The sequence below is a fragment of the Natator depressus genome, chromosome 11 (genome assembly GCF_965152275.1).
Source record: "Natator depressus isolate rNatDep1 chromosome 11, rNatDep2.hap1, whole genome shotgun sequence".
In the NCBI taxonomy this organism is placed as follows: domain Eukaryota; kingdom Metazoa; phylum Chordata; order Testudines; family Cheloniidae; genus Natator; species Natator depressus.
In genome coordinates, this window is record NC_134244.1 from 27,983,349 (window position 1) to 28,004,198 (window position 20,850).

At 42.6% G+C, this 20,850-nt stretch overlaps 1 protein-coding gene across 5 annotated transcripts in view; it reads right to left on the reverse strand.

Annotated features, from left to right (window-relative positions):
- Nucleotides 1–20,850, reverse strand: part of CACNB4 (calcium voltage-gated channel auxiliary subunit beta 4) — a 196,483-nt gene that overhangs the window by 125,375 nt on the left and 50,258 nt on the right. The gene's annotated exons all lie outside the window — the stretch shown is intronic.

Genomic DNA, 20,850 nt, shown 5'->3' on the forward strand with positions numbered 1-20,850 from the left:
AGGGGAAATAGGTCATTTCATACAAAGGCACAGCGGGGGGGAGAACAGATGAGATTTCATTCTTGTTCACACTAAGTTCTTAATATCCTACCTAAATTATAGTGCTGCATATGGGGGGGGAGAAGGGGAGAGAACACATCACCTCCTTAAAACACCAATTTTAGTAGTGAATAGAAACCAAGGGAGTCTACTCACTCTATTTTTAGGCAGTAGTATAAATTTTATTTTTCTAATGATCAACAAGTTTCAGTTACCAGGTATTTTTTCTTTATAAGCCACTTCCAATGAACTATGCAAATTGGTTTAATTATAATGTTCCTTTTTATTCCAAACAACAACAAAAAACCCAATAGTTTCAACATGCCTTTGTTAAAAAGTGTAAGATGGTCAAAATCTTGCACTTGTACATAATAAAAAATTCACATGGGGCCAGACCGTAAAGCCTTGACACACACTGGTGAGCATTTACTCACAAGAACTGTCCTATTTGAGATGAGTCACTAGCTACCAGTAAATGGGATTATTTGTATGAATATCAGCAGGAACAAGGGGCTCACCAGCTATGTGTTGCATGTTTCACTCATACCAGACATAGTAAGCTAAAGGTGAAACATTTTTAAGTTAGCAGCAAAATAGCACCAACTTTGCAGCAAGAACTTCTCCTCTTCTAGGATAGCTATTTTCATTAATTCCCTGAACTTTAATCATATAGTCAATTGTCAGAAATTTAGTTGCTCTGTTTAAGTAAGCAAAGGCAAATTCCTTAAAGGGAAACACACACGGGGCAACTCTTTTACAGTGAACTTTTCTTTTCTACATAGTAACTTCTTTGTGGGTAAAATTCTCACACACTCATAACATAATGCCAAAATTAACATGTTCTGTGTAGTAAACAGCATGGGGATTGGGGAAATGATACCTACACACTCCAGCATGAAGGCATGGCCACATAAAGGGGAGAAAATAAATACACTTTACTAGTCCAGTCCAAGGTGCCTGGCCACAGCCCATCACCAGGAGAGGGGGGAAAAAATCAGTCTAGACTGTGGACGTTTGAGTTTGACTATATGTTATTTATATAAATTTAGTGAGTTTGTTTGTACCCGTGTATCATCAAAGACGACAGATGATCTATGATGGCACAGAGACATTTAAGTTATCTTACTGTTTCATCTATGGAGTGTGAACTCGCAAGAAAAATTGACATTAGTGAGGCCATTCATGATTTTGCAATGAAAAAAAGCCAAAAGAGTTGTAAAGTGATAGGCCCTATCTATGCTATTTCAGAAGTCAAATATAATTTTTTCTTTCATTAGTGTGTCTGTAGGGAACGTTATGTGTTTTCCCTGGGCCCAGCAAAATGCAGCTTGTGGCCTGCCTGTCGGTGTATTTGCATAATCATGGACTCAGCAGTCATAACCCAGGTCCTTTTAAGCCCCTTCTTTAAAGGTGGCTGAGCTGGATTAAGGTATAGGCATTATAGGTCCAGGCATAAACCCCAGCTCCTGGATTCACAGATTAGATTTTCTTTTTTAAATAAATGTATTTCTAGGCCTCATGAATGCAAAGGAAAGCTTGAAAATGTGGCTCATGTGTGAGAGATGCCTGATTCTGCAGAGAGCCTGAAACAATAGCTCCAAGGAATCATAGAATATCAGGGTTGGAAGGGACCTCAGGAGGTCATCTAGTCCAACCCCCTGCTCAAAGCAGGACCAATCCCCAACTAAATCATCCCAGCCAGGGCTTTGTCAAGCCTGACCTTAAAAATATCTAAGGAAGGAGATTCCACCACCTCCCTAGGTAACGCATTCCAGTGTTTCACCATCCTCCTAGTGAAAAAGTTTTTCCCTAATATCCAACCTAAACCTCCCCGACTGCAACTTGAGACCATTACTCCTTGTTCTGTCATCAGCTACCACTGAGAACAGTCAAGGAGGCATGAACTACCCTAGGCATCTTGACTCTGAAATCTCCTGCCACTTCAGAGAGGGGCAGAGCCCTGGGGCACGGCTAGAGTGGTGGAGACCCTATGCAAGGTGGTTCATGTGGGTTTTCTCATGCTTTATTTCTAGAAGTACTTTGGTGCCTAGTTTAAAAATCACAATGAAATGTGTCTAAGTTTTCACACTGTAGTGGAAGCCACATAAATAGGACTTTTAGGAAAAAGACAGTGGACCTGATTTTCCTTACACTAGAGTAACTCCCTGGACACCTGTTTAAGTTTGATCAAAATCAGGCACCTGGCTACTACTGAGTACATAAGCACATGCATAACTTTTAGTATGTGAGCAGTCACGTTCAAGCCAACAGGACTGGAGACCATCTTTGTTCTTGCACAGCACCTAACATAATGGAGTTCTGATCCAAGACAGGGATTCCTAGACCCTACCACTGTACAAACAACGTGTAAAGATAGACATGTGCTTAAGTATTTTGCTGAATCAGGGACTAAACTGGGTCCTAAGACATCAAAACACTGACAATGAAAGAATGTGGTGATCGCTGTATGTACTTTGCGCCTACCTGCAGCATGAAGCAGCAACAGCAGTTGGAGTATCCTACATTATAGAATTTAGTGCACACCTTTAATTCATTGATTTCTTCAGTCTGCCTGGCCAATTAACCCTTGAGCTGCTCCACTTGCTGTGCTGTCAGTCCTCATTTCATTGAAGTCAGTAGGGGGGTGTTAGGAATCACCAAGGAAATTTAGGAGCATGTACAAAATAAGCATTTTTAGTCCACCCACGTGGACCTAGAAGATTCAGCAACAGCTAAATGGCCAAGGACCTGATTCAGCTACAATATATATTGTTTATGAATCACAGAATCCTATGACAGGCTGAGAAAGCCCAAAATATCAGCTTCTGCAATCTTACACTGTACAGATATTGGGTGGATTTTTGCTTATTAAATCTCTGAATAAATAAAACAAACTGTCCTAATGAGTTATTCCTCTTCCACGCTATAGAATAAAATAACTATTTCATAAGGTTAGTTGGCAATGCTAAAAACAAACAAAATTGTTGACACTAAAAAGCTGAAGATAAAGCTTGGGTTGTCTCTTGATTCTCAATCCTCTGCTTAGCCACAGACCAGCTTTCTGCCCTGTCCATTGTAGTGGGAACCTCAAAATTGATAAGTGGCCACCCAGTGGGAAAAAAAATCTAAAATGAAGAAAATTTAAGGAGCAGGGAAATAACATTGCTTGAAGATATTATTTATACTGAATATAGTTACCATTAAAAAATTAAGTCTGTGATAACAAATACAATGTTTAGGGAAACTTTTAAATGTCAGAAATTTTGAAGGAACTTTTAGATGCGATATCAGAATAATTTGTTATTCAAAAAAGGAGGAGCAGGAGGAGAAGAAATCTTCAGTGAACTTTGACATACATTTGTAATAGAAGTATTTAATCCCCAAATCAGTGGAATTGCTCTATTTCCTATTCTACTTGTCTTTTCTCTTACAATCATGTCTAGATTAAAATGTAATATTCAGGGGTATTAAAATAGGTTTTTTAACTGCTTAAGCTGAATAGCTTTTAAAAGGTGTAATAAAAATATATTAACTCAAACAGGATTGTATTTAAAAGTTGTAAACAGACCATCTTAATCAGTAGAAGCTGAAAGAAAATTGTCAGAGGCCAAATACCATATGCTTAACTCACTGAAGAAGTCCCATATACCATATGCTTAACTCATTTCACAGGGGCTACTCACATGACTTAGGTAAGAAGAGTTTGACTGGATGTTTTCCCCCCCTCAAATTGCTGAACTCTATGGAAAATGAAATTGACATGTTATACTGCGCCATCGACCCCTAGTTTAGACGTGGTTTTGTGACCAAAATGCAAATAAGGAGATGGCTGAAATACTCAAGAACTCTAATGGGAACCCTAAATCCATATCTAGATCTGTGCTAAATATTTATGAGGTTGTTTACTGGTCAAAGGGACAATCTCAGTCAAGTCCTTCAAGACAATTAAAAAAAAAATTATACTGTACTGCAGGTTAATAGTAATCTGCTTCTGTTATGTTATATAGAATGGAGGTCTGGTTTTTTAGATTTGGAATTAACCCTTTTGGTGCTGGTCTTGCAGATTAGCTACTGTGCCTCTGTTGTTCAATTAACATTGGGGTGAAATCGGTAGAATATTAGGTTGTGTGTGGAATGTTCAGACACACAATGTGTTCTGCCAGACAAACCTCTGAGCAGGAATTAAAGGGCCAGCATTCCATCAAAGATTAATGTGGGAAGCTCTCATGCATCTGTTAGTGCTCTATCACTTCAATCTGGCAACATCGATTGCTTTGCTGAATGAAGGCTTTCTTAGCAACGTGAAACACCAGAAATATTCTCCTTTTATTGACATCGAAGAGCTTTACAGAATACAGCATAGCAATCTGTGGAAGGAACCCAGAAAGGAGCTTCTGTGCACAAAGGTTTCTACTGCCTGTGACAAGGGATCTTGGAAAATAAAAGCGAGTTTCCTAAATAAAGGTGAATGTGTACAAATTATACTCACATCCATGAAGACCCATTGATGTTGATGAGGTTGGATATGTGCGAGGGTAGGCTTTGGCCCTGGGATCAATTACATGAAAACCATACAATTGAGCAATGGAGACAGTTAGAAAGCATCATTTAAGTGAAAGTCATCGTTGTCTTGGAAACCACTGCATAATAACTACACTGCACTGTCGGTGCAGTGACAATACCAGGTTCCCCGTAAGTAAGTCGTTAATTCTGGCTTTCCTTCCTCCTCACCTTGAATGGGTGCTCAAGGGAGGATCGATTTGAAGGACTGAAGGGGAGCTAGAGAGAGAAGGTCAGTGGGCAAGTATGGCTCCCACCTAGGTTTTGAGGAGGGGTTTAAACCCCCAGATGAAGTTACATAACCGTAACCAACTCCTGTCCACCAAAATCACACCCCTAAGCCCAGGCCTGGCTAAAGACTGTAGGAAGGGTTAGTAAGAATTGTTTAGGTTATGCTTACTTAACTGATACATTTTACTTAAAGTGAAGGCATGAGCTGTGGTGGGGCATGGCAGGGGAGTGGGATATAATGTCTCCTACTGCAAAAGTGGAACCCAGCAGCTTGCTTCTCCCAACCCCAGCTACTAGTTTCTATTATTTTTCACTGGTCTATGTTTTCAAGCCTGTCTTCATAAGGTACAATTAGGGCCAAGATTCAGGGCCTTACTCTGGCCCTCCAGCAAAGTAGCCAGAATTAACCCGGGAATTCCTGTTCCATAAGGAAATCTCTGTGTACCATTCCTGTTCTTACGACATTTACTCCTCCAGCCCCAGATGTAGGGGGCATGGCTTGGAAAAGAGGCATAGCTGGGCAGTTCTATGTTGCAGCTATCTCTGGCTGCTGGAATGGCCCCTTGTTGCTGTTAAGAGCTGACATAAAGAGCTATACATAAGAAGCCAATTTGCACTGCCCCAAAAGAACAAGTTTTACTGAGCCTACAAAACCCAGACTCTATACTATGTACCCTGGAGTGCCATCTGCTGGTGGATTATCTATTAACAGTTTACATATACATAGCTATCACTTATACAGCACTCCTGTAACAGTGTTTGGTGGACAGCCAGAGGGTCTGATTTACACCTAGGACTGGACAACTTCCCAGCCAGTTTCAGGATCCACCAACCGCAACCCTTTCTGGTGCTGCACTGAGAATAACTGAGCTGCAGCAGCAAATATGGCCCTTTTTTTTTTTATTTTAAATGAACAAACGGAGATTCTCTTTCACATGGCTCAAAGGCCAGTTGTGTTAACAAGGGCCTTGCATGAGTACTCTCCAGTTCAGTGCAAATGAAGTCAAATGTTAGGTCAGCTCTATACTATTACCTATTATATACAAGCTTTTATATTTTAATCAGGGTTGTCAATTAATCGCAGTTAACACCTGTGATTAACTGAAAATAGAATGAACATGTTAATTTTTTTTAACGTGTTCATCCCATACCTCTGGGTGGGTAGGGACACACACCTCTGGGTGGAGGGTTGAAGCCACAGCTGGCAGCTCCGGGAGCGTCAGGGGGACTGAAACCCCAACTCCTGAGTGGGGCTGAAACTCTAAGCCAGGCTGGAGCTCCATACCCCGAGCCCCAAGAGTGGCTGATGCCTGGAGCCCGATGCCCCAAGGGGGACCGAAGCACCGAGCATTGCTGAAGTCCAGAGCCCCGAGCCCTTTGCTCAGCCCCTTGCCCCTGAGCAAGGCTGACGCCCCAAGTCCCTCATGGCTGAAGGTAGAGGTCACAATCTTTTCTAGAGGAGGGGTCACAATTTTTTTTTTAAGTCCAAATGGGTCACCAGCATCAAAAGTTTGAGAAACACTGCCGTATAAAACAGAGGCCTGACGAGCTCAGCCTCCCTGCACCAGGCTCCCCTCCCCTGCCGCATGCAGAGTCCTTGAGGTAAAATCCACCTGCCCTTGCAAACAAGGGCTCGCTCAGTTGAAGGGAGTTATATAATTAAATAAAATAAATAAATAAATAAATTCTACATTTGTAAGTTCAACTTTCATGATAAAGAGATTGCACTACAGTACTTGTATAAGATCTGAAATTCTTAAAACTGCTATGGTGATTTCATAAAAAACAGTACTTTATTACCCCATTAGAGTAAAACACTGAAAGTAAGAAAAGCAGTCAGAATATTGACTTAACTGAAAAAGTAGAAGCTGAATACTCTATTGAAAAGTCTCCTTTCATCACAGATAAAAATATTGTAACTATCTGATGTCAAGAGCATTTCATATCCCTTTGAATGGATGCATTCTAGCCACAAATCTCCCTGGAGTCAGAGAGGGATTCTTCTTGGATTCCATTTCTTTTTGCTCAGTTGAATCATTTTTGAGGTCCAAAGGGAGAAGTTGTGAAGTCTCTAAGAAAAATGGGTCCATATGTTCCTGGTTTGGAGTGATCCAAACGTTGGGGGGGGGGGGGAAACCACAGTATTTCATAGAACATGAACTTTATAGAATGCAGCCCAAGACCATATCAAATTTTATTTGAAGCCCAAGCTAATGATTGAACACTCAAATAACCACACTAGTCCAGTTCTTTCAATAGATGTAGCAGACTGCTCTTTGTATAAATGCACCAATATGTTATTTGGGTGGAAGTGCAGTAATGAGATTGCAGAGTCAGGTAAAAACAGCAGTACTGCAGTGTACAAAGCCAGAGAGAGAAGTCAGTACGTTCATTCTTTTTCTTACCCTAACAAATTCATTTTCATTATCATCAAATCACTGGTACCAAATCACTGTGATCAGTGCAGGAGGGCTGTGGAGCCACAGTGCCCCTCCTCTCCCAGCCTGGGTGTGGGGCTGGCATTGGCAGGAACATTAGCCTCAGGGTAACACAAGGACAACTTTGTTCACAGACTCCAAGCCAGCACAGAAGGGTAGATGTTCCACACACCTCTGATACTACAACGAGCATGGAAATAGATTACGCTAAAATGTAATTTTTACATTTTACAAAACGTAACTGGGCCTGAGAGTACGTATTAAGGAAAAACTTAATACTTACAGTAATACTATATTGATGTATGTGATTTTATTCAACCCATTCCTTCTACAAATCTTAAAGCACACGACACTTGTGCTCCAGAAACTGCAGCCGTCATCAACAAGCTTCCAGTTGAAACTCACGTGTTGGTTTTGACCCATAAAGCCCCAAACGTTTTGAGACTTGTTGAGAAATTACCTCCCTCTCTCTCCCTCTCATACAATACTGCCATGGTTGAGATCAGCAGAGGTGCTCAAGCAGGTGCTCCATCAATTCAAAGAGGGAGGAGCTGCCAGCAAAACGTTAACGGTCATCTACTTCAGAACTTGCTTCCACCCATTGGAAAGAGACTGAATTTCTTAATCTTCCAGCTACTTGGCAAAGCCCACCTTTTTTCCCCAGGCATCTGGGATGGATGGTTGATGGGATATGGTGGTAAGGCTTTGATATGAGAGCAATACAGTTATTGGTTTATGGATTACTGTTGGAGTATTGAGCAGCTCTAGAAGGTTTCGTTACAACTTTTTTATTTATATTCAAGAACAATAAAATTAAAATGACATTTTGGACATGTCTTTCTATTAAGGATTCAGAGGCCTACGTTTAAGTTTTGTTAAAAGTATGTACAGCACTAGACAGGTTATTTGAATCTGAAGTCACAAATGAATCTGCTAGTGCCCAGTTTAACAGTTTTTAGGGTGTAATGTAAGGCACCACCTATTCAGTAAGGCTTTTACTTCACTGTCATAAATATAAAGGGAAGGGTAACCCACCTTTCTGTATACAGTGCTATAAAATCCCTCCTGGCCAGAGGCAAAACCCTTTCACCTGTAAAGGGTTAAGAAGCTAAGGTAACTTTGCTGGCACCTGACCCAAAATGACCAACGAGGGTACAAGATACTTTCAAATCTGGAGGGGGGAGGATGGGGACAAAGGGTCTGTCTGTGTGATGCTTTTGCCGGGAACAGATCAGGAATGTAGCCTTACAACTCCTGTTAAATTAGTAAGTAATCTAGCTAGAACATGTGTTAGATTTCCTTTCGTTTAATGGCTGGTAAAATAAGCTGTGCTGGATGGAATGTATATTCATGTTTGTGTGTCTTTTTGTAACTTAAGGTTTTGCCTAGAGGGATTCTCTACGTTTTGAATCCGATTACCCTGTAAGGTATTTACCATCCTGATTTTACAGAGGTGATTCTTTTACCTTTTCTTTAATTAAAATTCTTCTTTTAAGAACCTGATTGATTTTTCATTGTTCTTAAGATCCAAGGGTTTGGGTCTGTGTTCACCTGTACAAATTGGTGAGGATTCTTATCAAGCCTTCCCCAGGAAAGGGGGTGTAGGGCTTGGGGGGATATTTTGGGGGAAGACGTCTCCAAGTGGGCTCTTTCACTGTTCTTTGTTTAAAACGCTTGGTGGTGGCAGCGTACGGTTCAAGGACAAGGCAAAGTTTGTACCTTGGGGAAGTTTTTAACGTAAGCTGGTAAGAATAAGCTTAGGGGGTCTTTCATGCAGGTCCCCACATCTGTACCCTAGAGTTCAGAGTGGGGAAGGAACCTTGACACTCACATTGCTACATTAGGACTGCTATGAACTATGAAGGTTTCATTGTTGCAAGTTATTTGCATTCTCATGGTTTAAAGCACTTATACTGGGAGGGATAACTGAACTACTCATCATTATTCTCTGCATTTGACTATTTGTGTGATTGATCATTTTCTTTCATGTCTTTTTTTCCTTTTTAAGAAAAGGCAATCAATAAACAAACACTATATAAATGCAAAGAGGCTAAGCTGTAGTTGTTGTGGGACACTGGGAACCACCAACTCGAATTTCCTGACTGTGCTTGAATTCATAGTCACAGCATTAGATTTAAGGACCTAAATCCATATTTAGGCACCTAAATCAAAGTAGCCTGATCTTGATAGGTGCAGAGCATGCAAAACTCTCATTGACTTCAAAGGTAGCTGCATGTGGCTCAGTACTTTTGAAAATCAAGCCACTATGATTTAAGTCCCTAAATATGGATTTAGGAGCCCAATTTAAGCATCCAGTTAAAAATGTGGTGTTTTTGTTTTTCCCCCTTGAATTGTAATATATAAATTCTGAGGGTTTTGTTTCTTTTGGGGGAGGGGGTACTTTTTATTTTTTAACCCACATACCAGAATCTATGAGACAGTAGTGCACCTTTATTCATTTCTCATTTTTAACCTTAAATTCTTCTCTTAAGAGTAATATTCAGTTTCCTAAGTGCTGTAAGAGTTGATGCTGAACACCCATCAGGCCTTTATCTTATGAGCTGATGCAATTATGAAAAATTGTCAATAAAAGACAGTTTAAAATGTTATGGGAGAGGATGCAGTGCCTGAAGATAAGAAATGTTTTAGATTGGTAATTAAAAGTCTGGAAGCCTCATCAATATCAAAAAGACAAAGAACAACCAATCAGGGCTTGATCCAAGTCTCATTGAAGTAATTGGGAATGTTTCCACGTAGCCAAGGTCTGAATTATAAGCATTAGTATGTGAAGGCAAATAATGGATGAAGTAGTACTGTAAATGTAGTGTGGTTTTGAACAAGGACCTGTGGTTACATCACAATCCAGTTTTAAAGTCAAACAGAAATCTTTATTGAACAATACCTAGCATGGGTTGTCAGCAGGGCTTAAAACCAAGACATGAAGCATCCCTACTCCTTCAGCCAAAGGAATAATTCCACTAGCAGGTAGCACTAGTGGATTGTTATCCTCTGTGAATTAGTAGCGAAAGAGGATGCAACATAGATTATCCAAGTATATTCCATTAGTACTCAGGTTTGTGAGATGGAGCACATCATAGAAGCCACATGACTGTGAATGGTGAGCTCTTCATATTTTGTGAACTAAGCAATTGCATGCAGTCCTGAAAGCTCCTTTTCCTCCTGGTCAGTTTTAACTTCCCAAAGCCACATGAACGTTGGTAATTTAACTAGAAACCATTCTTGGGACTGTTGATGGAAACATTTTTTTGATTAAATATGATCCTCAAATGTGAAGCCTTGGGAGATAAAATGGGTGAAGAATGGATGGACTAAGTAGCTGGAGACTGATAAGGATGATGTTGCCAGTTAAAATGAGGTCACTACTTCTTCCTTAACTGACAAGATCGCACTGGAAGTTTCTATAGCATTAATACTTGTAGGAAAACTAGCAAATTTACTACTTGGTGCCTTTAAAAAGAAAAGACTGACCTCAGCCTAAGGCCTCATAAGCTAGAGATCCAACCTCATCAGCTGACATGATGACACCATAGTAATGCTGCCACAAGAAAACAGATTGCAAGATCAGTCAGAGGACAAAGAAATGCATGGACAGTGCCTAAATATCTGTCTGACAGTTATTCTCGAGAAGTACACGAGACAAGCCCTGACACTCATAGTTGCCAGTACGTAAAGAAATTTGCCACACACAATTCTCTAAACATGGAGTGGCTGGGGGGTTGACATGGGCTTGTGTTTACATCCTGGTGAATTGTAGGTAATTTTTTTTAGAAGGTAAGAGAAAAAAGAGCGAAGAAAAATAACCTAGAATTTAAAGAATGTGAAATCCAGACCCTCAGGTTATTTTGGAAAAAAGTCCCTTGAAGAAGTGTCGCTCCTTTGTTTGCATGGCTCCTTTGTGCCCCCTATGGTTCCCAGTATACTCCCCAGGGCTAACCGTTTTCCCCACCATGCCTTATCCCCCTACCCCACTTCTGCCCTTCTGCTTTCCCTGTTCCCCCTCCCCAATCATTAGATATGACTGCCCACCCTCTTCTATATTCATAGCTGCCTCCCCTCTTCTGCCCCCCAGGAACAGACTTCCCTGTCTAATGTAGGCTCCCCTCCAGGTATAATTCAGTGATGCCCACCCACATAATCCCAGATGGCTGCCCTTTTTTTGTCCCCACACTTTCTCTCTCTCTCTCTGAGGCAGACTTCCTGTCCTGCCCTGATAGAAATACCTGAGAACTAGCTGAAGTGGGATGGGCAGGAGCTGACTGCAGCTGAGAGAGTAAGAATGGGTGAGTGACGACTACCAGGAGAGGAGCAGCTCAAAGTTAAAGATGTTTCTTCTTCTTGTGCCACAACAGTGCCCTGAGATATTTGGTTAAGTAGTGCCCCAACCAGATGAGTTTTGAAAATCTATGACTGCCGCAGCGGCGATGGCCACTATCTCTTCCCTGCCCCATCACCTGGAACCCTCTCAGAGATACTAGAATGAAGCTGTGCCTGTGCTCTCCAAGCACAAGGAGTGTGTCTGTGGCTGACTCTCATTGGTTTCAACAGGGGAGAATTTCTACCATTACTTGCTATTACTGAAGAACCACACAGAACAATACTTACATTTTCTGTCCCACTTTAGGGTAAAGACTAGGATAAGAGTGTTTTTAAAAGGTGTTAACTAACTTGTTTTAAACACCTATTGTAGACAAGGTGAGTTATATTTTAAAGTGGGTGTTAGCTGGTCAAAGTGAAATCTAGGAGGCACCATTAAAAAAAAAAAAGACAATTGTCTACAAATACCATTTTCTTCTCTCTAAGGGTTTGCAAGGCTGGTGTTGTTATCCTGTAGATTTAGAGTATTTTCTCCATGCTTTTATAATCTGTTTATCATGTGTGGCTGCACAGAACCCTGCACACCTTGGCAAGGGGCTCTTTATAAAGAAAGTTATTTTGTTCACTTCAATTGGCTTCTATCACCTTACAGACTAATTGAACACTGCTAGGTAGTAGACTGGTTATAAGTATTCAAAATGCAGTAAGATGTTAGTGTTGATTGTTATTACTGCTTGGTTTGGTTGGGTAAGGAAGATGTAGGGAAGCGTACCTCTAAGAGAGACTAGCAAGAAGAGCTAGTTGGAACCAGTTATACAGAGGCTTATGTTATGCAATACTGAGCAGTTAGATTTCAGACCCTGAATGAAGCAGAGCTCTGCCAGGCTGTTTGGCTCGGAGTGATTTTTGAAAACCACAATCTACGGTTTGACGGTCAGCTCTTTGAGGCAAGGATTATCTATTTGTTATATGTTTGGACAGTTCTTAGGACAACTACACCATGCTTCCTCTCTTTGAGCAAAGATGCTGAGAATTAGAAACTGCAGCAGATGAATGCACTTGTTAATAAGAGTTGTAAACTCTGGCAGTTATTTTCTTTTCTAGCTGGTGTGACTAGACATGGGAGAAGATAACAAATTAGCAGTGTCTCACCATCCAGAGGCTGGACATATTGTGGAGTGTAAAACATCCTGCAAAATACTGCTGCTGAGGCTCAAAATGGGACCCTCATGAAAGAAAGACACCAGCTGAGCCACTAATAAAGGACACCAAAAATCTCAATTTTTTTTTATTTACATAATCGTCTTTCGAACTGGAAGTTGCAGCCCATCAGTCAAAGACTGAAGAAAACATTCTTGACATCCCAAACTGGTTGGCCAAAAGTGCAGAGCCTGCCTTCTGAAGGAAACATAGTACCAGTCCAGGAGCAAGGACAAGAGTCATCGTTGTTCTAGGACCCCTTTGTGCTAGTCAGGCTGGCACAATGGGCCCTGAGGGAGGCATAAACTCCTCCCCTCCTCTCTCCAGGCAATAGCCCTAGCTTAGGAAGCCCCTATGCCAAATGCTGAGCCAATTCCGCACACTCTGTGCCACTTCTGAAGCAGCCCCAGGTGCAGCAGGTGTTTGGGATGGGATAGGGTAAGGGGCAGGGGGGATGACAGGAGGAGTGGAGGGCTTGGCCAAGGTTTACCTGCACTTCTTTGATTCAATTATTGCTATAAAGATCTTTGGGGCAGGGATCATCTCTGTGTTATGTGTCTGAAGTGACTAAACAACAAGCCCTGATCCTTGAGGGGCTACCATAATACAAATAATAACTAATAACTATCAGATTAAAAAGTTTATCCAGCCAGTTTGCAGACCAGAATGAATTTAATCCTCAGAGATAGTCTTTTATGGTCGGAGTTTCAAATGGAAATGCTGAGACACAATAATTTAAAAAGAGCGAGACTAACACAATTCTCTGTTAGCTCAGATGCAGTGCAGCGCCTAGATGAGATCAGATCACTGACCTTCTGGTGGCTTATACAATACTAAACAGCACTGTTTTTCTAGCATCTTTCATACAAACTGTATGAAACCTGTATTCTCAAACCTTTCACACATTACTGGTTGACCTGGTTTATTTAGATTTCCAAAAGGCATTTGACAAGGTCCCTTACAAGAGGCTACTAAAGATGCTAAGTAGTCCTAGGGTGAGAACCAAAGTATCATCGGGGTCAAAAACTGGCTAAGAGATAGGAAACAAAGTGTAGGAATAAATAGCCAATTTACATCAGGGACAAAGGTTAACAGCAGGGGCCTCAAGGTTCTGCACCAGGGCCAGTGTTTTTTAGTATATTTATTAATGGTCTGGAAAGGGAGGGAGCAGTGAGGGAGCAAAATTTGCAGATGACAAAGTTGTTTAGATTAGTCAGGACCAGAGGACTCTGAAGAGCTTGACAGAGACCTAACCACAGCACAATGAATAGGCAACACAATGGCAAGTGAAGCCCTGATAAAAGGGAAAAAACTCAAAGTACTCATATCATAGAATCGTAGAATATCAGGGTTGGAAGGGACCTCAGGAGGTCATCTAGTCCAACCCCCTGCTCAAAGCAGGACCAATCCCCAATTAAATCATCCCAGCCAGGGCTTTGTCAAGCCTGACTTTAAAAACTTCTAAGGAAGGAGATTCCATCACCTCCCTAGGTAACGCATTCCAGTGTTTCACCACCCTCCTAGTGAAAAAGTTTTTCCTAATATCCAACCTAAACCTCCCCCACTGCAACTTGAGACATTACTCCTTGTCCTGTAATGTTCTACCACTGAGAATAGTCTAGAACCATCCTCTTTGAAAGCAGCTATCAAATCCCCCCTCATTCTTCTCTTCTGCAGACTAAACAATCCCAGTTCCCTCAGCCTCTCCTCATAAGTCATGTGTTCCAGACCCCTAATCATTTTTGTTGCCCTTCGCTGGACTCTCTCCAATTTATCCACATCCTTCTTGTAGTGTGGGGCCCAAAACTGGACACAGTACTCCAGATGAGGCCTCACCAATGTCGAACAGAGGGGAACGATCACATCCCTCGATCTGCTGGCAATGCCCTTACTTATACATCCCAAAATGCCATTGGCCTTCTTGGCAACAAGGGCACACAGTTGACTCATATCCAGCTTCTCGTCCACTGTCACCCCTAAGTCCTTTTCCGCAGAACTGCTGCCTAGCCATTCGGTCCCTAGTCTGTAGCAGTGCATTGGATTCTTCCGTCCTAAGTGCAGGACCCTGCACTTATCCTTGTTGAACCTCAGATTTCTTTTGGCCCAATCCTCCAATTTGTCTAGGTCCCTCTGTATCCTATCCCTACCTGCCACCGTATCTACCACTCCTCCTAGTTTAGTATCATCCGCAAATTTGCGGAGAGTGCAATCCACACCATCCTCCAGATCATTTATGAAGATATTGAACAAAACCAGCCCCAGGACCGACCCTTGGGGCACTCCACTTGATACCGGCTGCCAACTAAACATGGAGACATATACCTCACAGGGTTCTAAATTAACATACTTCAATTCAGGAACAGGAGTTAACTGTTGATAGCTCAATAAAGACCTGAGCTCAATGTACAGCTACAGTCAAAAAAAGCAAAACAAGATGTTGGGATGCATAAGGAGTAAGATATAGAAAACATGACAATGCCATTATATAAATCAGTGTGTTGCCTCGTCTAGAATACTATGTACCGTATTGGTCACCACCCCCCCAAAAAAAATATTGCAGAATTAGCATGGGGTTCACAGAAGGATGACAATAATGCAACTCTGGGTCTGCTTGCACCTTCCTCTGAAGCATCTGGTACTGGTTCCTGTCAGAGACAGGATACTGGACGAGATGGTCTGCTGCAATATGGCAATTCCTATGTTGCTTACAATACTGATCCCTTTGGTGCTGTCAAGGTTCCTTCCCCACTCTGAACTCTAGGGTATAGATGTGGGGACCTGCATGAAAAACCCCCTAAGCTTATTTTTACCAGTTTAGGTTAAAACTTTCCCCAAGGTACAAACTATTTCACCCTTTGCCCTTGGACTTTATTCCTGCCACCACCAAGCCTCTAACACATATATAACAGGGAAAGAGCCCGCTTGGAAACGTCTTTCCCCCCAAAATCCTCCCCAAACCCTACACCCCCTTTCCTGGGGAAGGCTTGATAAAAATCCTCACCAATTTGCATAGGTGAACACAGACCCAAACCCTTGGATCTTAAGAACAATGAAAAAGCAATCAGGTTCTTAAAAGAATTTTAATTGAAGAAAAAGTACAAGAATCACCTCTGTAAAATCAGGATGGTAAATACCTTAGATTCAAAACAGAGAATCCCTCTAGGCAAAACCTTAAGTTACAAAAATACACAAAAACACGAATATCCATTCCATTCAGCACAGCTATTTTATCAGCCATTTAAACAAAACAAAATCTAACGCATATTTAGCTAGATTACTTACTAAGTTCTAAGACTCCATTCCTTTTCTGTTCCCGGCAAAAGCATCACACAGACAGAGAGAACCTTTGTTTCTCCCCCCCCCGCCCCGCTTTGAAAGTATCTTGTCTCCTCATTGGTCATTTTGGTCAGGTGCCAGCGAGGTTATCCTAGCTTCTTAACCCTTTACAGGTAAAAAGGTTTTTCCTCTGGCCAGGAGGGATTTTAAAGGTGTTTACCCTTCCCTTTATATTTATGACAGGTGCCAATGATACCCCAACTTCTAGGTCTACTCCAGTAACAGTGTTGTTAGGGCTTGTTTATATGAACAGTTATTTTGCAGCAAGCTGGGGTATAAATCTACCTCTCACTAGCCTGACGCACACTAACCGTCCATGTGGACCCTGCTGCTGTGCACTAAAAATTCTCCTAGTGTGGTTTAATCTACCCATATTTCAAAGGAGGGTAGATCAAAGCACACTATGGAACTTTCAGTCAGTGACAGCAGAGTCCTTGCAGACACTTACTGCATGGCAGACTAGTGAGAGGTAGATTTACACCCCAACTTGCCACATATTAAATGTTCAAAGTCAATAAGTAGTTAAAAGAGAAAACCGAGGTTTTATTCACAGTACAGAATAACATTTTTGATTATTGCTATTAGGATGCAGAACTATACAAAAAATAGCAACACTCCCGCTGACTTCAATTGGAGCAGAGAGGCTAATGCTGAGCAATTATGAAAGTGACAATTTGATTTTACAAATTTATAAGCCAGTCTCCTTTGAACTGCAGTGATGGATGTAGCTTCTCCACCTTCAAACCTTGGCTCTGGTAGGAAAGCCAGACTGCCAAGAATTAGCATGCCCACTGACACTCTACAATACCACTAACACTCAAGGAGTCAGAGGATTGGCTTATTGATTCATAGAGTTTAAGGCCAGAAGGGACCACCAGACCATCTATATCACAATCCATAGAATTTCACTCAGTTACTCCTGTATTGAGTCCAATAACTTGTTGACCGGAGCCTAATTTATGTTTGGCTACAGCACATCCTGCAGAAAGGCATCTAGGCTTGATTTGTAGACATCAAGAGATGAAAAACCCACCACTTCCCTTGGCAGTTTGTTCCAATGCTTAATCACCCACACTGTTGAAACAAAACAAAGCTAAATTTAGGGGGCTCTTATTTTGACTCTTACATTTATCCCCTTTGCATTCTTGGTGTCAATCACCTCAGCTCATTGTTGGATGCCAAAAGCAGAGGCTCCTTGAAGAGAATCTGCCCAGTAATATAACATATGCAGTTTACTTGTGAAAACAGAGGAATCCATTTCTATTCGAAAAATAAGGTTTTGGGGCTGTACAATGGCATTTCTGCTGCAAATGGTTGATTTAATTAAAGACCTCTGTTTCTAAGTGATTTATTGCATCCTTTATGCTCATTTTTGTGCAGGTTGCTTTTGGTTTTATATCCATAAATTCATTATTTCCATTTAGTATGTGCTTCAGATTACCCCCTACAGACTGTATTTTTGCAGGCTAATTAACATTTTATTTTCTGCCCTTATTTCTAATCCTTCTAGATCCCTTTGTATTATTTCTCTGTCTTGGCTGATGTTTATGACTCCTTCCAATCTAGCACCCTCTGTAAATTCCAGTAACATGCTGTTTACTCCCTCTTCTAGGTCACTAATGGAAAAGTTAGATGTAACAGCAAGCCCTTTGTAGCCCATTATACCCACATCCTCAACTCGATACACTGCGAGTTGTTTACAGTACTTAAACCAGCTTTCAATCCATGGCAGAGGGTTTGTCTCCAAATTAAACTAAATTAGTTTTTATGTCCCATTGCTAAGGCCCTACCAAATTCACAGCCTTGAAAAATGCATCATGGACCGTGAAATCTGGTCTCCCCCCATGAAATCTGGTCTTTTGTGTGCTTTTACCCTATACCATACTGATTTTACAAGTGAAACCAGCATTTCTCAAATTGGGGGTCCTGACTCAAAACGGAGTTGCAGGGTGGGTTGCAAGGTTATTTTAGGGGGTCACAGTATTGCCGGCCTTGCTTTGCTGCTTTCAGAGCTGGGCAGCTGGAGAGTGGCAGCTGTTGGCCGGGCGCTCAACTCTGAAGGCAGCACCCCACCAGCAGCAGCGGAGAAGTTAGGATGGCACGGTATCGCCACTCTGACTTCTGAGCTGTTGTCTGCAGAGCTGGGCCCTCAGTCAGCAGCCGCCTCTCTCTGGCCACCCAGCTCTGAAGGCAGCAGCGCAGGAGTAAGGGCGGCATGGGATGGTATCACCACTCTTACTTCTGCGCTGCTGCTGGCGGGGCGCTGCCTTCAGAGCTGGGGTCCCAGCCAATAACCACTGCTCTTTGGCTGCCGAGCTCTGACGGCAGTGTCGCCGCCAGCAGCAGCACAGAAGTAAGAGTAGCAGTACTATGATTCCCCCTACGATAACCTTGCGACCCCCCCCCCACACCAATTCTTTTTTGGGTCAGAATCCCTACAATTACAACACTGTGAAATTTCAGATTTAAATAGCTGAAATCATGAAATTTATTATTTTTAAATTCCTAGGACCGTGAAATTGATAGGACCCTACCCCTGCCGAAAGGTCAGGCCTCACCTGTAACGCCCCGGCTGAGTTAGTGTGGCACTGCACATGCTCATTGCCTCAGTTTTCTCTCTCAGGAAGCCAATAATTCCACATCAGGCATTCTTGACACTTGACTTAATAGCTTCCTTGGAATTTGTTTATTACAAAATCTCAAACGAATGGGTCCATACAAAAAGGACCAAATAAACGAAAAGTGCTGCTGGCTTTCAGCATTCCACTGACACCTGCCCTCTAAGCTCTGTTTCCAGTGACTTCCAGGTTTACTCCTTATGGCAGGAGTCCCAGCTGTCCTCCTGGAGCCCCATGAGTTGTAATTTATCTCCCTCAACTGGGCCCATGTAGTCCTCCAGATCAGAGGGTTTGACAGTCTTCTCATGCTGGTGTCTGCTCCCTGCTCACTCAAGGCCCTGCAGTAGTCTTCCTACTCCTTTCAGCATCTGCAGGCATCTGCCCTGCAATGAAGGAGGAGGCAGCATTTATACCACCCCCTTCTCCCAGCTCATTCCTTTTTGGCTTAGTGAGAGGGGAGCCCTGCCCACCCTCTCTGCAAGGCTCCAGCTCCCAGCCCCTTCAAGATACAGTAACAGGATTCCTTCTAAATGGTACTTCTTCCCAGGACCCCTTTCCTCTCTCCTCAGACTTTGTGTAGCTGACTAGAGGCCATTAACAGGCAGATGAGGCCATGCCATCCCACCCATCAAGCACAGATTTAAGAATATGGTGAATGAACTGAAGGTGCCCGGCATGGTCACTGGATAGGATGGGACTAGAGTGAAGGTGGGGTGGCTAGAGGAAGCTAGGCAGATGGAGTAGTGGCAGTGAGGAATGTAGATTCTCTCTTCACTGACAAAGGGTGTTTTTGCAGCAAGATAACTAACATGCTTTAGCTATCCCACAGTAAAAACGGTGGTCACAAGGCATTGTTGTTTTACTGTAAGATAAATTAAATGAGGTCAACCACAGGTGGGGGAAGAGGGGGAAGAGTGCTGACTTCACAAGCACCTCATTTCCATTTTGGATTTTACAGAAAGATAACTATGTGTTCATTAACCTCAGAACCAAAAAAAAAAAACCACACCTCTGTGTTAATGAAGACAAAGCTGCATTGGGAGCCTGAAAACCAAGGGCAGACTTAAAGGCAGTATGAGAAACAGGCAGAAAAGCTGGAGTGGCAACTGAGCCAAGGAAGTGCTGGAGAAGAGTGAGGTGGATCAAAGCCTGACCTGAGAGTAACAAACAGGTTGTCTCTCTTCAGGTGAGAGGCCAAGTCCTCATTTGCCCATTATTGAATCGGTCATTGTTTCTCTTGCTCCTTGAATTTCTGAACAGGTATTTCAATATAGTAGAACCTCAATGATACGCGCCCCGGCGTTACGGACTGACTGGTCAACTGGACACCATGGGGAACCAGAAATAACCAATCAGGCAGCAGCAGAGACGAAAAACCCAGCAAATACTGCACTGTGCCTGTATTGCATCTTAAAGGTAGGCACCTCTGGGCTGCCTGGCCCCATCCCCACCCTCTACTCGCCAGGTGGTGAGGGGCAGCCACTTACAGGTAGGAGGTCATGAATGTGGTTTTCCCCTCTCCTTGCCCCAGGCTGGGAAGGGGACAAGCCTGCAAACTCAGAGCCTGGGAAAAAGTTCCCGAGCTGTTACTGAAACCTGGCCTGGAGTGTAAACTGCTGGAGCTGGAGGCCGAGCTCCTCCCTGCACGCTGTGCTCTGGAGAAGCAGCTCAGTTTTAAAGGGCCACAGCTTGCACCATGCACCCACTGACACTGCAGTGCCCCAGCATGCATCACTCACCATCCCTGCAGCAGGGGGCAAGAACCAGCTGCCTGTTCCTGCTCCCACTCACCAGGCAGCCACTGCAGAGCTGTGAGCCCCTGCTTCGAGCAGTCCGCCCTGCGGAGCATTCCATGCAGCTTTTTCAGAGTTACGAACACTTCAGAGTTACAAACAACCTCCATTCCCAAGATGTCCATAACTCTGAGGTTCTACTGCACCTTCATATTCTTTGTACACTATGTTTCGGCTTTCGTTTCAGCACAAAATGTTATTACTTCCTCTTTTGCCATTAGCCCGGACATGTCATCATCTGCCATGGGAAGACATCCACTGGGCTTATTTAAAAGCCAAAGAACGTATCATCTCACTACA